The sequence below is a fragment of the Coptis chinensis genome, chromosome 6 (genome assembly GCF_015680905.1).
Source record: "Coptis chinensis isolate HL-2020 chromosome 6, ASM1568090v1, whole genome shotgun sequence".
In the NCBI taxonomy this organism is placed as follows: Eukaryota; Viridiplantae; Streptophyta; class Magnoliopsida; order Ranunculales; family Ranunculaceae; genus Coptis; species Coptis chinensis.
In genome coordinates this window covers 57,963,171-57,982,342 of record NC_141461.1, presented here as the reverse complement: position 1 = coordinate 57,982,342, position 19,172 = coordinate 57,963,171, and the positions used below count along the sequence as shown (strand labels likewise).

General features: G+C 38.9%; 1 non-coding gene and 1 pseudogene across 1 annotated transcript; both read right to left on the bottom strand.

The window, feature by feature from the left end:
• Positions 1 to 18,533: 18,533 nt before the first annotated feature.
• Positions 18,534 to 18,652, bottom strand: LOC147493737 (5S ribosomal RNA; annotated as a pseudogene).
• A 108-nt stretch (positions 18,653 to 18,760) lies between these two features.
• Positions 18,761 to 18,879, bottom strand: LOC147493736 (5S ribosomal RNA). The gene has a single exon (XR_015200534.1). It is a non-coding gene; the product is annotated as a 5S ribosomal RNA (ribosomal RNA).
• Between the last annotated feature and the right edge of the window lie 293 nt (positions 18,880 to 19,172).

Below are 19,172 nucleotides of genomic sequence, written 5' to 3'. Positions count from 1 at the left end.
CAATATCTTGCATCTCTAGTTAGGATTCGCCAGCAGCTAGTTGTTACTAACGAGTGCTCTGTCTATCTTCGGCAAAATCCGTTTCTTCCCTATTTGTCTATTGCACCAGGAGAAGCTATGACCTAGGGTGGCCGTGTCCAGTAGAGAATTACTGTTTATGAAATCCACGAACTCATTCATTGCTCTTTGGTTCGGATACCTTCCACCTTTTTTCTTAGTTCTTGTGGTAATGGAGTTGAAGTCTCCAATTGCAATCCAGGAAGTGTTTAGTGCACCAATAACCCCAAGTTCTTCCCATAAAGCTCTTCTTTGTATGTAAAAACATTTGGCATGGACAAAAGAGATAAAATGCTAATTCATATTCACAGTGATATGTTGGTCATTAATGGCAACCACATTCACCGCTAATCCATTTTCAAAAAAACCCAGATATTGCCTGTTTTGTTAACCGAGTGGTTATGAGCAAAAATATTGTTGTAGCCCTTGTTGATCAGCCATAAAGGAGTAACAGTGGGAGCTATAAGAGGTTCCGCCAAACCAATCATGTCTGGCTTGTACTTCTGTATGATTTCTTCCAAGTATAACTGAGGAGATGTTCTTCTCATTCCATGAACATTCCAAAATAGGACATTTCATTGATTATGTTGAGTTATTTTTCCTTGCCCATGTAGATGGAGGAGAGTGCTCCTGCAACATCCATTCTGGCTTATACTTTTTCTTTGCTATCATTTGCCCTAGTTCTTCACCAGCCTCTTCATTCTCATCATCCGCAAAATCAGGCCAGTTGATCGATCTCAACAGGGAATTAGCCTCATTTAATAATTTGGACCTATTTCCATCTCCAGAGGACGGGATGGGTGGTTCAACATGTCCTGTCGATGTAGATGAATAGGAGTCTAAGCCTTGACTATTCGATCCCTTAACTGCAATGCTCTTGTCAAGAGGATATGTTAAGTTAGCAGCTCTTTGGTCCAACTCATCTCCCTATTTGATAACAGTATCCTTTGTGAAAGGATTTGCCTCAATAGTTGCTTGCAATCCAATTACATTAACCAGAGTATCTGCTATAATTGTTGCTACTTGCTCCATTGCTTCATCTGTTATATCGTCTTGTTCATTTACTAGTGCTTCAACCAAGATAGTGGGAGCAATAGGTTCCTTTTGTACAGAATTGGACAAAACTTTTAATGGGCCTTCAGCCACATCATTCTCAGGGTCCCCCACTGCTATAGAATCCTCCTGCACAAGAATTGCCAAAGCTTCTGAGGAACCTTCAGCCCTTTCAACATTTGCAGGATCCCCAAAAACCTCTGGAACAGGCAAACCTTGCATATCCTTGGTTACAGTGGTTTCTGCATCCTTGTTTCCTTCTTATTTCTTCCTCTGTTCTGCCTTTTCCTTCGTGTTGGTTCTTCTGAGTTAGCCTGAGCCACAGTTCTCTGGTCCTTATCTGGCCTCATGTCCTTCTCAGTTCTAATTTCCTTTTGTAGAGCTTTGCACTCACTCATCAAGTGGCCAATGGATTTGCAGTGCCCACAAAACTTTGGAAGTCTTGAGAGCTCAACCTCCTGCATGAAATCCACTCCATTAGGAAGTTCCACAAGGATTTGATTCGGAATGTGCTTAGACAAGTCCAAATCCACTAAGACACTAGCATAGAACCCGAACTCCCTTTCAGCAGTTGGTTTGTCTAAGCCTATAGGGTATCCAATGCATCTACCCATAGACATAAGTATTTCATAGTCCAAGTATTGTTGCTTGAGCGTCAAAAATTTAACCAAAACCATAGCATGTGTAATGCGCTGGATGTTAGGGTCAAAGTCTGGTTCCCATTTCGAGAACCTTAAGATTTGGTTTTCAAATTTCCATGGTCCCCCACTCCAAATTTTAATCAAATCATCTTCACAAGTAAGTCTAATCATGAAATAGCCTTTCCCAAGCGGAACAGTTTTCTACTTACCTTGAGGACGCCATTTTTCAGCTGCTATCGCGTGAACCGAATCGAGCTTAATCCTTTGGAAGTCTAACCGACCAACTAAGCTGAACTTGTAGAAACTGATGCCTCTGTCTAGCACTTTTTATGGGATTCGAATGGAAGGTATGTTTCCTTTCAAATCAGGAACCGACAATTTAGAGACATCAATCTCCATGGAAGCGTTTGCTTTGACCTTTTCAGCAAAAGAAAGCCTTCGATTTCCAGCATCCATCTCGTTTTCTGGCGGAAGACGAGCCGCAACTGCTACCACTTTAGGAGTGAGTGTACCCTCACGACTGGGGTTTTCCAAAGCATAAATATCCATGCTTCTTTACTTCCACTATTAAACTCACATTGTTGACAATGGAGGATTTTACTAATAGTGGAAATAAAGTGCGAAAGAACTAGATAAGAAAACTTACGAAGAGTTTTTGTTTTTCTATTCTTGGTAAGTAAAGATGGTACCGGATCAAACAGTGACTTAAGTTATCTCAATACCTGTCGCTTCTAAAACTGTCCCCATTTCTAAAAAACTTTGTCTCCTTAATATAAATCTCATGCAGTTATAAGTAATCATTACCTCCTCAGTTGTTGCTTTTCTTGGATTGATTATCTAAAAAGTTATAAGCATCTGTGGCTCCTTTACTTAAGAAATTTCCTCCATTCATGATGTCTAAAGTCTCCTTATGGTGTTGAGATAATGATAAACGTAAAAACGTAGTTTTATCTAGACTTAACTAATTAAACTCAAGAATAAGTAAAACTAAATGAATTTTACTTTAATGTATCAAAGTTCTACTCTCGTTATCAATGCAATATGTGGAGTAGAGAATTCGTTCCACTCCAAGTTCGTTTAAACGTAAGATTTCCTAGTTAATTAATTCTAACAAAATCGATGAGAGTAACGTAATGAAAATATACTAATGCGGTGATTGAATACTAATAGAAATGATGTAAATTATACTATGGCAATTCAATACTAGATGTGAATATGAGAAGGAATTAGGGGAATTTGATTCCACCTTGATTTGACTTAATAAGCTAGCATGGAATTCGTTGTAATCCTAATCTTTACGTTTTCACGTAAAGGTTGGGTATTTCTGATAGGGTTATATACTAAAAGCATTACTTTTGTAATAATTCTAATTCTTTATATTTTGAATGAGAATCATATGGGCAAATGTTATGCGTATTATATATGTTATTAGTTATATGCATGTGTCTAATACTTTATATTGTAGATGATATGGTGTGTGGTGACACACAGAAGATCATCATATCATCGATCTTATAAAATATAAGTAAACGTTCACAACCTAGATGGATTTGGACAAACCATTGGTACGGTTGTAGTATAATCTGGTATTAGTCTATCTTGACTATAGGATTACACTAGTACACTTTGTGTGTATTGAATAGGACCAAGTGAGGTTATTTCTCTTTATACTGACTATATAAGAGAACAAACGCCTCTATTATTATGGATGTTTGTACTCTTAATCCGGATATAATAATGGGCACTTACGTGCATTGCACATTGCTTTAAATCATCAATGAGTTAGATTCATTTGTGAATCAACAAACTCGATGGATTGTGTAATGACATTGTATATAAGGTGTGATGTTGATTATAGAAGGAATATGTGTCCCCCAAGAAGTCGGGTTGATGATGTCCCCTTGAGGAGCTCATAAAGATTGTCATGTAAACCCTGCAGGTAGATTTATTCCGACATGACAATGAGGTTGAGTGGTACTACTCAAGGACATAAGAAGTTGATTGATGTAGTTGTCAGTAACTTGACTTAATCAACGGGCATTCGATATCTTAAACACGGGGAGATCAACAAGCATATAATATGGAGCCCATAAAAGCGGACACATAATTTGGGATTAGGATGATAGTGCAACAATGGCCTTTAGTGGAATAAGCCATTTGTTGACAGACTTGGGTTGTGTGTTCTGGGTAAACATGGGAAGCCCAAGCCCGTCAGGAGGCCCAACCCTAATTTCTCCTCATGGTCCCTGTTGTAGCCTATAAAAAGAAACCTCTTTCTCTGGCCATTTTTTACACTTAGCTCTCAAGGTTTTACTCAAGCAAAAACATATCCAAATTCGGTTCTAAGGATGTGAGAGGGAGATAGAGGCCAAGAGAGAAAGAAGAGGTTGGAAGATCGTTGCCCACACAACGTTCACTCTGTGCATAGGAATATAACAGAAGATCAAAAGGTTGTTGATTTCATAGCTATTGGATTCTTAGAGATATCAAGAAGCCGATCTAAAGGTAAATTTATAACCAAATCGTGACACTCCTTATTCCGCTGCGCCTGGGTGTTTCACAGTTCGTAGTAAATCATTCGGCGAAACCATAACGGTTCCTACAATTTATAATCCCTAATTATTCATGGCAATCTCTACCAACTAATAATTAGCATTTGAAACAATTAAACCCATTCTCAGGGTGAACTAATTACTTTCTAGAGTGGAATAGATTATTACAACTATTTCTAAGTTAACACAATCAAGTTTTCATCAAAGCTTCCTCAAACCCCTCTAATAGAGGTTTAGCCTTAATTCATCAAACTATCATTCATCATATAATAATAAGAATAAGAACAAGACATTATTGAATGAATAAATTTACTTTATTGAATCTAAAATAAAAGAGTCTAATGATTCAAACTGAATTAAAACTAAGTAAAATCACTAATTAATTAAGTCTAAAACTATTTTATCAATCTAATCTAGGATCCGATAAGAGTTTGGCCTTAGTCCTCTTTATATAGAAGAGGCTAGGTCTACAAATTCGTGCATGGGCTTTGGAGCCATGTTTTGGGTTACTTCAGTTCACAAAGGGGTTTTCTCTTAGAAATAGCTTCAATAGACTTTTCATCCATTTTTACTCCTTTAATTGGACCAAAGCCTAGACCATTACAAAGATCGTTCCGATCCGGCCGTTTTGACATATGGTAGGCCCAATTCCAAGGTATGAGTCCAAAGATACGGCTTCAGAAGTTCTGCTGACTTTTATGCGCTATTTCTGCTCGCGTTGACTTTGACTTTTCAGCTTTGACCGGGCATTAAAAAAGTTTTTTCTCTTTGAATCTTGGCCTTTAATCATAGAATATCTTAGCAACCAACCTTTGCTCCTTTATCTCGCAAAAGGGACACATTTATGTACATAATTGACTCTAATGCCTGAAATACCTAAAAGCACGTAAACAACACTAACTCTTATTTATTAATCACATAATTGGTCTAAAAGCAATATTGTTAATGGGTTAAAACTACAGTTTTGGGTTCATATCAAACCACCCCCAAACAGCATTTTGCTTGTCCTCAAGCAAATATGAGAAATTAAAATAAGTGACCAAAAATGGAGTTCTAACTAATCTCGTTTCGCCGAGTGTGATTGCATTGACCATATGCAACAAGGCCTTAAACCACTAGGAATTCCCTAGTGGACGAGTTATAGTCTCGTGAGAGTTTCCCAGTGAAGGTACTCACAAACTTCATCTATACTACAACGACTACGAAATAAAACTATTGTTTCCTTACCTATTCTCAGATATCTTATCCATCTCACTAGCAATGAATATAGAATAATCAAGTCGAAACCTAAGCTAATAATTAATCATTTGATTATGTTTTTGGAGTTCTAACTTTTTATTATTATTTTATCTTTTCTTTGGATGGAAACTTTCTTTTCTTATTTGAAGCAACTAACAAATTCTTGATTTCAAAGGCCTTTCTCTTTTCTATTCCTCATCTCTATTCTCAGACTCATTCAAAGATGTGTAGATTGATTTTTTTTATTTTTATTTGTTTTGTATAAAAGGGTAAAGGATTTGCGGTTTATGAAAGGCTGAAGAAAGGCTCAGAGTGGCGACTAGCGGAAATAATTTCATATAGATTTGAATTTCTGGCTATATCGATCCAAAGAGGGCCTAAATTCTCGCTTAGGATATGACATCGTGATCAAGCAAGTGGACGTGTGATTTTCTCTTTCGAATTTACTTCTCCCTTGTGTCATTTCTCAAATATTTCACTCATATAAGGCTTTAGGCTATATTCTCACAGGATTTATAGAATAAGTACACTAGCCTAGATTTCAGAAACTTACTGCCAATGCAAACATAGATGCTCATGCAATATATTTATAGAAAGATGCAAAGATTATTACCTACATATTAACCTAAATTTCTAAAGACTATTCTAATGCAAAACCTAGCGTGAAACTTCTAGATTATTAAGAGCACAGAGAAAGAAACAACACCAATATTCCTAAGTGCATAACATAAACTTTTTATTTATATTTTTAAATTTTTTTACTAGAAAAGAAGTGCATATTGTACATATCTATATCCTAAATAGGTGCCTTAAATTACGCGTGTTTCTATGCTACACCCAAACAAAAGCATGCTTTGTCCTCAAAAGTATAGAAATAAGAAGGGTAGGAAAATACCATAGAAATGCGTGAAATTTTGGAACATCTACAAAACAAAGTTAAAATATACTAATATAGATAAATAAAACAGACGCAACTCTATATGAGTTCCACCCATTATGGGGGGTTACAAAGAAGTAAATTGCTTGGGACATAAGCAGACACGAACAAAAATAAAACTTACCTCACATCCAGCATTTAGGCATCATAATCCTCTTCTACATAGAAGCAAGGTTCTTTTGTGTCCTGCCACGCCATGATAACTTGGCAAGCATCTCTCCATGTATCACCAACCTGTGCTAACATGTTAAGTGTTACTCAGTCTAATCGGGTGTAAGGCGCAACCCATTGAGGTTGCACCCTTCATCCCGGCCAAGTTATAACACGAAACGAACGAACAACGCAATTTGTGGGTCTCAAAATTTCAACCCCAACCCAATCCGTGTAGCGGGTATAGAAATCAGGGAAAAAATAGCACATGATACGACAAACCAAAACAGGCATAAGAAGGTACTTATGCCTCATACTATGGCCTCTAGCTAGACTAGCCACTAAAACCTTGGGAATGTCATATAGGAAACGTCCCTCAACTAAAGCAAGGAAAACGTCACCAGTGGTACTATACGCCGAAGTAAACTGCCAATCTCCTAAAATATTCATCATAATGATGAACTTGGTAAGGCCTACGTTCAGGGACAAGCTCCCAAAGGCTATGTTTTACTGCCCTCGGTCCATTACATGAAAAACCCCTCCCCCATAAGTCTTGTGAAAATACTCATAGTTATAAAGGTATGCATTATTAGTTAGATATCCCCCTGAGTTTGTATGAACAGGCATAGGCATTTCCACAACAAAAGCAACTAAGAACTTGCTAAAATTTATTGTCGTATCATTAACTACGACAGAGAACACTTGTTCTCCATCTAGTTGACAAAAGAACTTTGAATTATTATAGAAATATTTAGTAAGTTGAGGTGAATACGAGTCATCAGGACTTATCAAAAGATGTTGCCATCTTGACTACACGATTCTATCACGGAACCATCCTCCATAGGTGTCACTTTGGAACAAATCTTCAAAAGACTGCTCCGGTATGATATGAGGGGATGTCATCACAACAAATACACTCTATAAGTCCTGAAATCAAGCTCGAAAGAATCAACCAAACAGAAAAAATCAGAAGTGGCTGTGGAGGTGCAAGGTGCGTGGCGCGCTCTTGTCTTACTCAACTTCCAGGCACTTGAGGGTGGGGCGCGCTCATAATTTGCCTGTGAAGGGCGTGGGTCGCGCTCTTGCCTAACTCGACTTCCAGGCACTTCAGAGCGAGGCGTGCTCAAGAGTAAGCAAACTTGAGGGCTTGGCACGCTCCGTAAACTTTGAGAAGTGAAAAAAACAAAAGAGAAAAAAATTGAGAGGTTCAAGGTGAGAGATGCAAAGTGAGAGGTGTGGTTTGTTAGTGTAGAGTGAATCAAGGATTTATAGCGGTTTAGTTTCTAAAATGAATTCTACAAGTTCCCCAAATTGTTAAGGCAATTGACAGAAACAAAATATTTCTAAAACCAAAACAGAAATAGACCAGGTGCATATTCCAAATATAAACCAATAGCTTTTTGGTTTGAAATTAAAATTGCAGCTTCCAAATTCTATTCATTGAAATTCGATCACTACAACACTATATAATCTTAGCCACACCAAATTGGCAACATTCTCACACAACTCATATTTTCACAGTTTTCAAAATTAACTTATAAAACGGTGGAAAAGATAAAAGCAATGCTAAAAATAATAACACCACCCCCAAACAATTCAGGAAGGTGGGATTCATGGAAAAATTATCGCATGCTTGGACAAAAATCAAATTAAATTAAAAATTCAACTAACAATCAAATATTCGAAAACAATTACATAATCCAAATCTAACTAATAAACTAAACAACTCAAAATAAAATTTAACTGAAAATAGGGAAATTCCTAAACACAATATAACTAAACTACGAGCCACGAGATGAGGATGGTTCCGAGTCAACAGTCCTGCGTCGACGACGCTCATGCCTCTCAGACTCGTCAGAAGTAGAACTCTGATAGGGTGGCGAGCATTGTAGAACTTCCACTGACTCTCTATATATGCGTTCATGGATTCCTCGCGCTCCTTATCACACTGGACTAGGGTCTCCACGGTAGTCCTGAGCTCCTTATAATTCTGATGGATGCTAACTTGCCTAGTCTGGATGTCTTCACAAATGGTGTTAATAGAATGCTGGCCACAATAAATTAATGATATGCGTTCTATATCAGAGGTAGCCTTTTCCAAGGCATCACCTTCGAAACATGCTGTATCATCCTCATCATCATCATCATCATCATCCTCCACAACCCTATCTCCAGGCAACCTTCACATCCTCTGAATACAATCCATATAAATCTTTGCATTTGAATGTGGCCTTAATATAATATTTTCAGACTTCGATTTCTCTCCAAATTGTATCATGATTCCCGTAATGAAAATAGGGAAGGGTGCATTACTCGCTCCAACTCCTCTAATCATACTTAAAAGAAAATCGAGGATGTAGAAATCATACCTCTTTTGCTGTAATATCCAGAGTATGTGCAGACAATTCAAATTGATTTCACTGATTTTCGTCGTTTCAGTGACATTCTTACCAATCCACTGAGCTACAACCAGCTGGTTGGTTCTCAGAGACGACTATCGAACACAATGTGACTTCATATTGTACTGTCCTTCCAACACAGTCTCTCTCATCAACGTCTTTATCCCCCCATACTGGGATTCCTGCACTGTGGCTACGAGGTTTTGTTTTGCCTCAATTTTCAGAATCCTAGACAACACGGTTGTGTCCACTTCTCTCCTCGTACTACCGATCTTCACAAACATCTTCCTACCCTCAATTTCTGTCTTCTTGTAAAAACTCAAAACCAAATTTGTGTGATAAAAATCCCTCGGTGAATACCATAACTTCAACCACTTCCTACTATTCATCTCATCATTGTAAAAGGGCACAAAATGTTCCATTGTGAAAGCTTGTTCCGGAAGGATTTTGCGTTTTTGGGCCATTGATGTTTGAAATCGAAAATGGGTTTAGGGTAAGGTGGAGGAGAGTAAAACTGATCAAGGGACGAAATGTGGGTTGAGTGGTGGTTTGATTGGTGTGTTTTTTTTTTTTTTTTTTTTTTTTTTTTCACTGGTTTAATGGAGGTTGAGGAGATGAATTGGTATAAGGGTTGAATTGGAGTGGGGGCGGTTTGATTTGAGTGGAAGAAGCGGTGGTTTGTTTTTTTTTTTTTTCTTTTGATTCGTTAATGGAGGCGGAGAAGAAGATGAACAATTCGCGAAGGGTTTTTGGGTTGTTTTGGACCCTCACATGCGAGGCACGTGACCATGAGATTTTGGGCCCAAGCCCAAACAATTTCGGAAAATGCCCATTCTGTCCCTATGCGCGCAAACTTAAAACTGAAATTCTCGACTCGTTAACGGTCTGATTTTTGCGAATGAGCTATGAAAACGATCAGCAGAGAATTTCAAATCCAATGATCCATAAAACACTTTATTCTAACAGAGGTTGACATATAAAAAGATAGAAAATGCCTCAAAGTACGTGAAGAATATAAGTTATGCGAACAAATGGAATCTATATTCATAGATAGTGTCAACCCGAATCAAAATACTATTAAATAGTATAAATAACAAGAATAGGAAGTTGAGAGATCAAGAAAAGGAAAGACCAACACCTGATAAGAGCCCAAAACTGTAGTTTTAACCCTGTAACAGTCATACTTTTAGACCAATTATGTGAGTAATAATTAAGAGTTAACACTGATTACGTATTTTTATGCATTTCAGGCTTTAAAGTCCATTATGTGCATAAATGTGCCACTTTAGCGAGATAAAGGAGCAAAGGTCGGTTATTAAGGAGTTCCGTGACTAAAGGCCAAGATTCAAGAAGACAAAGCCTTTCTAAAGCCCAATCAAAAGCTGAAAAGTCGACGCGGGCAGAAACAGCACACAAGTCAGCAGAACTTTCGAAGGCTGTATCTTTGGACTCAGACCTCGGAATGGGGCCTACCTTATGTCAAAACGACCGGCTCGGAAAGAGCTTTCCAATGGTCCAAGAATTGACCTAATCAGAAAAGCAGAAGTGGACAAAAAATCTGTTGAAGCCAACTGCAGCTGAAGAGGCCTTTTTGGACTGAAAGAATTGGGTTTTGGGCCTGATTCTCTGGCCCAAAACATGGCTCCAAGCCCATGCACGATTTTTGGATTTGAATGTATAAAAACCAAAGCTTAACTCTTGGTTAATGGTAGATAGTTAATAGTAGCTAGTTAGACCTAAAAATATGTAGAATTCTAGATCTAGTTTTCAGTAGATTAATTATGTTTAGTTCCATTTCAATTCTTGTTTTAGATTAAATTCTTAGAATCATTATTCTTAATTAGTTTGATTAATAAATTAGCTAGTTTGTCAATTTCGATTCTTGTCATTTACATTTATAGATCTAGTTTAAATTCTTGTTGATATCATGTCTTAATTATTAATTAGATTTTAATTATTGTTTAAATTAGATTAGTAAATTTCAATTCTTTATAGTATGTTTAGTTTTAATTTAACTGGGAATGATAGCGTGATGATTCTCGGCTAAACCTCCATGTTGAGAAGCCTTGATGAAAGCTTGATTCCGATTATCGTAGAGTTGTCGTAATTTCCTTTCCACTCTAGAAACGATTAGTTCACCATGAGAATGGGTTTAATCGTTCACATACTAGTTATGAATTGGTAGGAATGCCATGTGTAATTAGGGATTAGGAGTAACCATATTGTTCTGCGAAGCAGTTCAATTCGGATTACTGACGATTAAATGGATTAGTAGGATTAAGTCTAGTTAAGGTGGAATCAATCCCCCTCTAACTCCTTATCATAGAATCAACGTAGCATTCCCATAGTTGTTCTAATAGTCGACTAGTTGCATCTTGTGGGTAGTTGCATCGTAGTCTAGTTGCCACTTCGTAAATCTCTCATTAGACTTAAGAGTTAAGAATACTTATACGTAGAAAACACAACATGCGGAAGGACTAGGAGTGGAACGAATCACTCTACTCCACTATATCTCATAGGATTGAGAGTAGAAATCTTTGATAAAATATAGACACATAATCTAGTTTTAGTTTACTTACGTTTTGAGTTCGTCGTTCATTTTGTAGGTAAACAATTTCATTTTATGTTTTATCAAATGGCGCCGCTGCCATCTTAGTTTCACTTTCGCATTGTTTTTGTAGTGTAAGTACTTTTCTTAAAGTCCCATTTCACCCACCCACCCTTGTTTGATTCATACTGTGGTTGTCCGTTTCAGAGTTGAAAAGTTCCGCAAAAATATACACGGAGCGACGGCGCCCTAACCGGCGCACTAAGCCCATAAGCTGGAACACGATCGACCCGCCCCATGTGGAGCGCGACCCGCCCTAAATCACTGTAACTTGAAGTTACACGGAGCGCGACCGCGCCCTAAGCTAAATTTTTCCGGATTTCTACAGTTTTGATTCGAACTTTGATTTTTCAAGTTTTTCAGTGTTCTAACTTGTTATATACACTGAACACGCGTAAACAAGACGTTATTCATAAGCGAAGCAAGGACGCAATCAGGTATTCCTTTTTTCCACACCTCGCATCTCCTGTTAGAGGTTTATACTAGTATATCAGAATTATTTGGAGTGTTGATGTGTTTAGCTAAGTTTGGTTTTAGCCTTGTATGAGATTAAGGTCTGGCCGAACAAAAACACCGAACGTAATTACACAACAACGTCAACAAACAAATCTATCTAGTATACCACCAACTACACCTCTAGCTACTATTTCACACACACCACCTGACACAATGCCCGACGAAAGAGAAACTCCTCTCTCGGACTTTTATAAAGCCTTGAGCGATAGCCCCAAATCTTGCATTGTTCTAGCAGACCCAGTGGGGGATTTCCGAATCCCCCCAAATATTTTAATTTGTTACCCGTTTTCATGGATTAGACCATGAAAAACCTTATCGGCACATCGTTAGGATTGAACAAGTCCTAACAACATTCCACCATCCTACGGTTGGTGCGGAACAAATTAAACTAAAGGTATTCCCTTTCACCTTAGCCGATAAAGGCGTCTTGGTAACTGCCCAAGCGCCTAATTACGTGGACTCGTGGGCTAAACTTGTTCAAATTGTTTATGGAACATTTTTACCCCCTAAAGACGGATGAGATGCTTTCCAAGATTCATTTCTTTCGACAAAAATCCTCATGAATCATTTTCAGAGGCTTGGAATCGTTTCACCGATCTCCTTATAGAGTGTCCACATCATAACTTAGCGAAAGACACGTTAGTTCATGCCTTTTTCAAAGGACTTCTACACCACCATAAAGAAGTCCTAGACATAATGAATGGGGGTAGTTTCTTTAGCAAAGGAGCTTCGGAGGCTTATAAATTTTTAGAGGATCAAACTAAGCGAAATAACAACTGGGGGGGTAGTGACGATATCCACCGCTCCGCTAGCTCTTCTAATACAGTTAAGGCCGCCGGTATGTTTGAAATTAAACACGATCCCGAGCTTAAAACTCTAATTGAATCACTCACTAAAAAGGTAGAAGCCATTTCGGTTCAACAAAAGCCTATCCCCGTCATGAATGTAAATTCAAATCCATGTAGTTTCTGTTGGAGCCCTTAGCATCCCGATTTCCACTGTCCTATAACCTATGAACAGGCTTGTTCCATTAATAGTGAACCTAACGCCCCTTGGAGACAAAATCCCAACTTCGGTTGGAGAAATAACCAACACGTCACACCTCCAGGGTACAATAATCAATATGTTAGGCCAACACAAAGTTTTAACCAAGCTCCACCACGACACGGACAGGGTCAGGGTAATTTTAATAATTATAACAACCAAGTGCAACATCGACAAGGTCAAGCACAAAGTCAAGGTAGCTATAATAATTATAATGCTAATAGAGGTATCGTTCCGGTAAATAATAACTATCAAAATCCACCCATAAATAATTCACGTGAAATAGTTCCAATCACACCACCCGTGACTACTACGCCCACACAACCGGATCGTCTTGACACCTTCATACAAGTGAGCCAAAAAATTTTCCAAACCATGCCTCAATCTAACCAACAGCTTCTACAATCCGTTAATAATTTAACCCAACAGTTGGCTCAGGATAAAGCCCAACCCAAAGGTGTGTTTCCAGGTCACGAAATACCTAATCCTAAAACAACAAGTACAGCCTTTGAGGTAACCGATAATACTAGTAATGAATATGAAAATGTAGGTGAGCTAAAGGCCATCACCACTCTCCTTAAGCAGAGTGGTTGATAACAAAGTAACTATGCCTATAGGTACCCCACCAAGAGCCCCTACACCGCTATTTTTTACTAGATACCGAAATAGAAACCAAGAGCCTACCAATTTGTAGAGGTACCGCCAACACAACCTAAGAAACAGAAAGCCACGGTTAAACATCCAGGTGATACTATTGCTAAATATAGAAAGAAACCACCGTTTCCACAAAAATTAGCCGTGTTAACTAGGGATACTAATTATGAGGAGATTAGGGACGTTTTCAAGAATCTAACTATAAACCTTCCTTTCCTCGAAGCTATTAAAAAGCTACCACACCATGATAAGTTTCTTAAGGAGTTGTGTACTACTAGGCGTAAGACCAATATGCCAAAAGACGCCTTTTTAATAGAACAATTCCCAACTCTATCTGAACATAATGGAATTGTTAAGTACAAGGACCCTGGTCGTCCTACCGTACAATGCACCTTAGGAGATTCTTATACGACGACCGCGTTATTAGACTTGGGGGCTAGTGTTAACTTACTCCCATTTTATTTGTATAGACAAATAGGTCTAGACGAGATGCAACCCACTAAAATGACGTTGCAATTAGCTGATCGGTCTATTAAGTATCCTAAGGGTGTCGTCGAAAATGTTCTGGTAAAAGTTCAGGATTTTTACTATCCGGCTGATTTTGTCATCCTCGATATCGAAGTCGTTAACGACTCTGTCCCGATCATCTTAGGGCGTCCTTTCCTGGCAACTGCCAATGCGCTCATTAATTGCCGCGATGGTTCAATGTCCATGTCTTTTGGCCATCTTGCTGTTGAAGTCAATGTTTTTAAAACAAAGACACGCATTTACCGATTAGCCTATGGATGGAGAGGTTAGCATGATCGAGCTTTGCTCGAGATTATTTCAACAACACGTTCCATGATAATCATATGCCCAAATTTCTTTCCTTTGGAAGTTCAGACTCCAACATTTTCATCCCTACACTAGTCGATACACATATTACGGATGAGGATGAGATAGATGACTTTCTCAAAGATGTAGAGGACTATCATAGTAACGTGGATATGACCAATCTAGATGAGGAATTGATGAGTTTCTTAGAGGGAGGTGATGATTCACCCTATCAAGAACTACTTTGCACAACATCCACCTCGACTCCCCTCCTTCCACCCTTTCAAAGGAATCTCGAGTTTGCACTCGATCCTTTTGTTTCTTCTGTGCTTCATAATTTTTTAAATCCACCTAGTAAACAAATAATTCAGAAGACAAAAGCATTTGACACCTTCATTTTCAGACTTGAGACAGTCCCTACCTACACTATGAATGAGTTTTGTGCTAAACCCACATCTTCATTTTTTCCATGCTTTCCTTCTACAACTTATCCATATCCACCATATTCTCCACAACCATTCACTTTTCCACACTTATTTACTAGAACACCCACTCGTTCAAAAATGAAAAAGAAGGTGCATGCTAGGTTACGTAATAGGGTTATCCGACTTCGCTTTCATTTCACTAGGTTGCGTCATAGGAAATCTTGGTGCTTGATTGTGTTTGGATATGTTTTCTGTGATATTTATTTATGGAATGATCCACAACTATTTCGGTTGTTGATTTATGATAAACTGCATGTTCATACATATGTTTAGATAAAGTCTCGAGTATCTGACTATAAACGACTCAACTTTTGTGTTTGGTGCATTTTCTTTCATTTCCATATATTGGTGAGTGCACCATTAAGGTAACCGGGCCCTCCCTATGGAGTATGTGGTACATCCTAAGTCCACGGATCCTAAGTCCACGTTTAACATAATTCATGTTTTCCACTCTTTTTGAGTCATGTTTTCTATGGGGTTTTTATGAGTCATGTTTTATTGTTTTTCATTATAAATTATGAAAAAAAAAATGTTTATTGTTTATATATATATATATATATATTAATGAATAAATATAGTAATCTAAGAAGTCTCGGAAATCTGACTTTAAAAGACCCACTGCTAAAAACAAATTTTCTAAGCTTCGTTGTAAAAAAATTTGTTTGGGGGTGGGGTGTTCGTGTTTCCGTACTAGAATGTTTTATGTCCCATTAGAGCTGCTTAGGCCGTTGAATTGTATTACGATTCAAGTTGACATAATCCATGAATTTAGAGTTCAATTGTTCGCATAACGTATGTCATGCACGCACTTCGAGACATTTTCCACTATCTTATATGTTATCCACGGTTGGAATAGAGTGTTTTATGGATCATTAGATTGGAAATTCTCTCCTGATCAGTTCCATATCTCATTCACAAAAATCGGACCGGTAACAAAGCGGCAATTTTGATTTGAAGTTTCGCGAAAAATCGAAAAATTCAAAAATTTCGAATTGGGCTTGGGCTGACAACCTAATCCCGCGACCGACAGCCAGCACCTTACCTTCTACCTTCGCCAATGCGTTCATCATCTTCAAAAAACGCCATTAACGCCCACCAAAGCTCCAAAAACCTAAAAAAAAAATAAAAATAAAAAGAAAACCAAATTAACCCACGCCCACAGTTCAAATCTACTTCCAATCTAATCTAAAAGCTTTCCACCACCACCTCCACCAAATTAAATAACCAAAACCACCAAAAATTTCAAATTTTGAACTGCCGCGCCATCGCCGTGCCACCACCACAGTTTGTTTAAGTCTGTTGATTCAAATTCCAACACCACATCCCATTTAAACCCCCACTACATTCCAAACACTAAAATGGCTCAACAACGTCGAATTTTGCCGAGCAAGCTTTTACTGGCGACCACTTTGCGCCTTTTTACGGTGACAAAATGATCAATAGAGATTGGAATAGCTTGTGGTACTCGACTGAAGCCTTTTACCACGAAGACTTAGTTCGACGGTTTTACAACACGAAGGAGGTGGAGGGGACTAGAATTTTGGTTATGGTGTTGAAGAAGAGGAAGGAGGTAACTATTGGGTTGTTAGCTGAGATTCTAGGCATTCCGCCTAGAATCCATCTGGATGTCACGTTACAGGAGTCCCAATATAATGGGGTAGAGCCGTTGATGAACATAACAGTTACCGAAGGGAACTACAATGCGAGATCGCATTGTGTTCGCCAGCATCCCTAAGAACCAAACGGTGGGCCGCAGCTCGATGGATTGGTCGAACGCCCCGGGAAGGAGAAGGTCAGCGACATTGGTCCGAATCGCCTCCACATTTTATGGATACTCCAAGAGCGAAGTACGAAGTACAGTATCTTGGAGTTTTTGCTTAGCATGATTAGGGGAGTAGGGAAGTCTGTTGCACCTCTCCCCGTGTTGATAACCAAGATCATCTTTGAAGTTGAGAGCAGATTCAGCGCTTTGATAGGTCTTACATCACCCTACACCAAATCCTCGTGATCTATAAGGAGTGTGTCCAACGAGTTTGGAGGTTGCCTGAGGATAGGGTAGAGGACAAGGAGGATGGGGAAACGAGAACGCCGAGGAGGATGGTGGAAATGAGAATGCCTCTCGCAGGATGAGGAGGACTTGACTTGTTTTGATCTGCGGATGCCCCGAGAGGTGTTAGTCGATGCGTAACGCATGGCCGTAATTCATCGTGGCATCGCGTTAAACTTCAACACTATCTGCGAAGACCTCCTGACTCGATAGGCAACTATCCATCATAACTTTGAGATCCGTACCCAGAAAGAGGATGAGAGGTGGGAACAGATGAGGGCTGAGCTAGAAGCTCAGCGTCAGTTCCGGGCCGACATGCTTGCACGATTCCCACCTCACGGGGATTATCCTTCTGAGGACACACCATCGAGGCACGAGCGTCGTCGCCGAAAGACGAATGGTGCTGGCCCATCGGGAGCTCAGGAGCCATCCCCGGACCATGTGCCCTCCGCTACCAGTACCGGAGTGATTAGGGATAGTATCGTTTGATGTTTCTATTTTTATTTGTAGTTTCATTATTGCCATTTATTTTAATGTAAGTTTTATTTCCGTAATTTGAATTTTGTAGTGAAATGTACTTCGAATGAAAATTTTAATATAATGCGGTTATTTTCATTATGCGTGGTTGTTTAATATTGATCCCACCTTCCCAAATTGTTTGGGGTGGTTTTATCTATTCCAGCATGATTTTTATATGACCCTCGTCTTAGAATTTATTGCGGAGTCAAGGTGAAAATATGGCCGTTTAGGCATATCTATGAATAAGTATCATGGTAGGATGAAATCTCGATTAAATAGGTAGATTCTATCATAAATTCAACCTAAAAGATACAAGGTTTGTTTTAGAATCAAGAAAATGAGTTGTTTCCGTTTTCGGGTTTGGAAATCTTGGTATTTCCGGAAACTGCCGTAAAAACCTTTTGGCAACTTCCCGATCCGTTTTAGCAACTTAAAACCTATATAAACTTCATACATTCTACACTCACAACTCACACTACACCTAACCTCCATCACTCACCTTTCACTCCCACGATTCCCACGTTTCGTCTCAATTTCCGAAGTTTCAAAGACCTCCGAAGCGCCGGCCAAGCTTTCAAGAGGAGCGCACTCGCTTCCGCAATTTTTTTCAGATTTTTTTTCGAGCGCTTTTCATGCTTCAGGTGAGCGACCAGCCAAACACTGGAATTCCAAATCTTCAGAGTGCACTCGCGCCCTGACTTTCGTGGACCTGAAAAATTCCAGTTTTCTGCGGGTAGTTTCCAGATCATTCGCAGCTATTCCAGAGCATAATTTTGAATCGAAACAAACCTCAACATTTTTTTTTTTTTTTGCAAAATAGGGATGCAACACGGGGACTTCCCAAGAGGTCACCCATCCTAGTACTACTCTAGCCCAAGCACGCTTAACTGCGGAGTTTTGATGGCATCCGGTGCAATAGTGCTGGTATGATCGCACCCGAAAATATAGCGGTTTTATTTATATTTGGCTTAACTCATGTTCTAACTTACTCCTATTTTTAAATCGAAACAAACCTCAGCATTTTTTTTTTTTTAAATTGCAAAATAGGGATGCAACACGAGGACTTCCCAGGAGGTCACCCATCCTAGTACTACTCTCGCCCAAGAACGCTTAACTGCGGAGTTTTGATGGGATCCGGTGCATTAGTGCTGGTATGATCGCACCCGAAAATATAGCGGTTTTATTTATATTTATGTAGGCTGGGAACCGCTTATGGTAAGACCTGATGCACTTTATTCTCCAACACTAGCATCTTATTTTTACGATAACTGCATTTTCTTTGAAAGACCAGATGGAGAACAAGTGTTCTCCATCAACATTGATAATGAACCAATGGAAATTACCAGGTTCTTGCTAGCATTTGTTCTTGGACTTGCTATGCCCACTGAAATACAAGACCCATGGTGCTATTGGGTAGATAATATGTATGTCTACACTATGAGTTTTTGCATGAGTCCT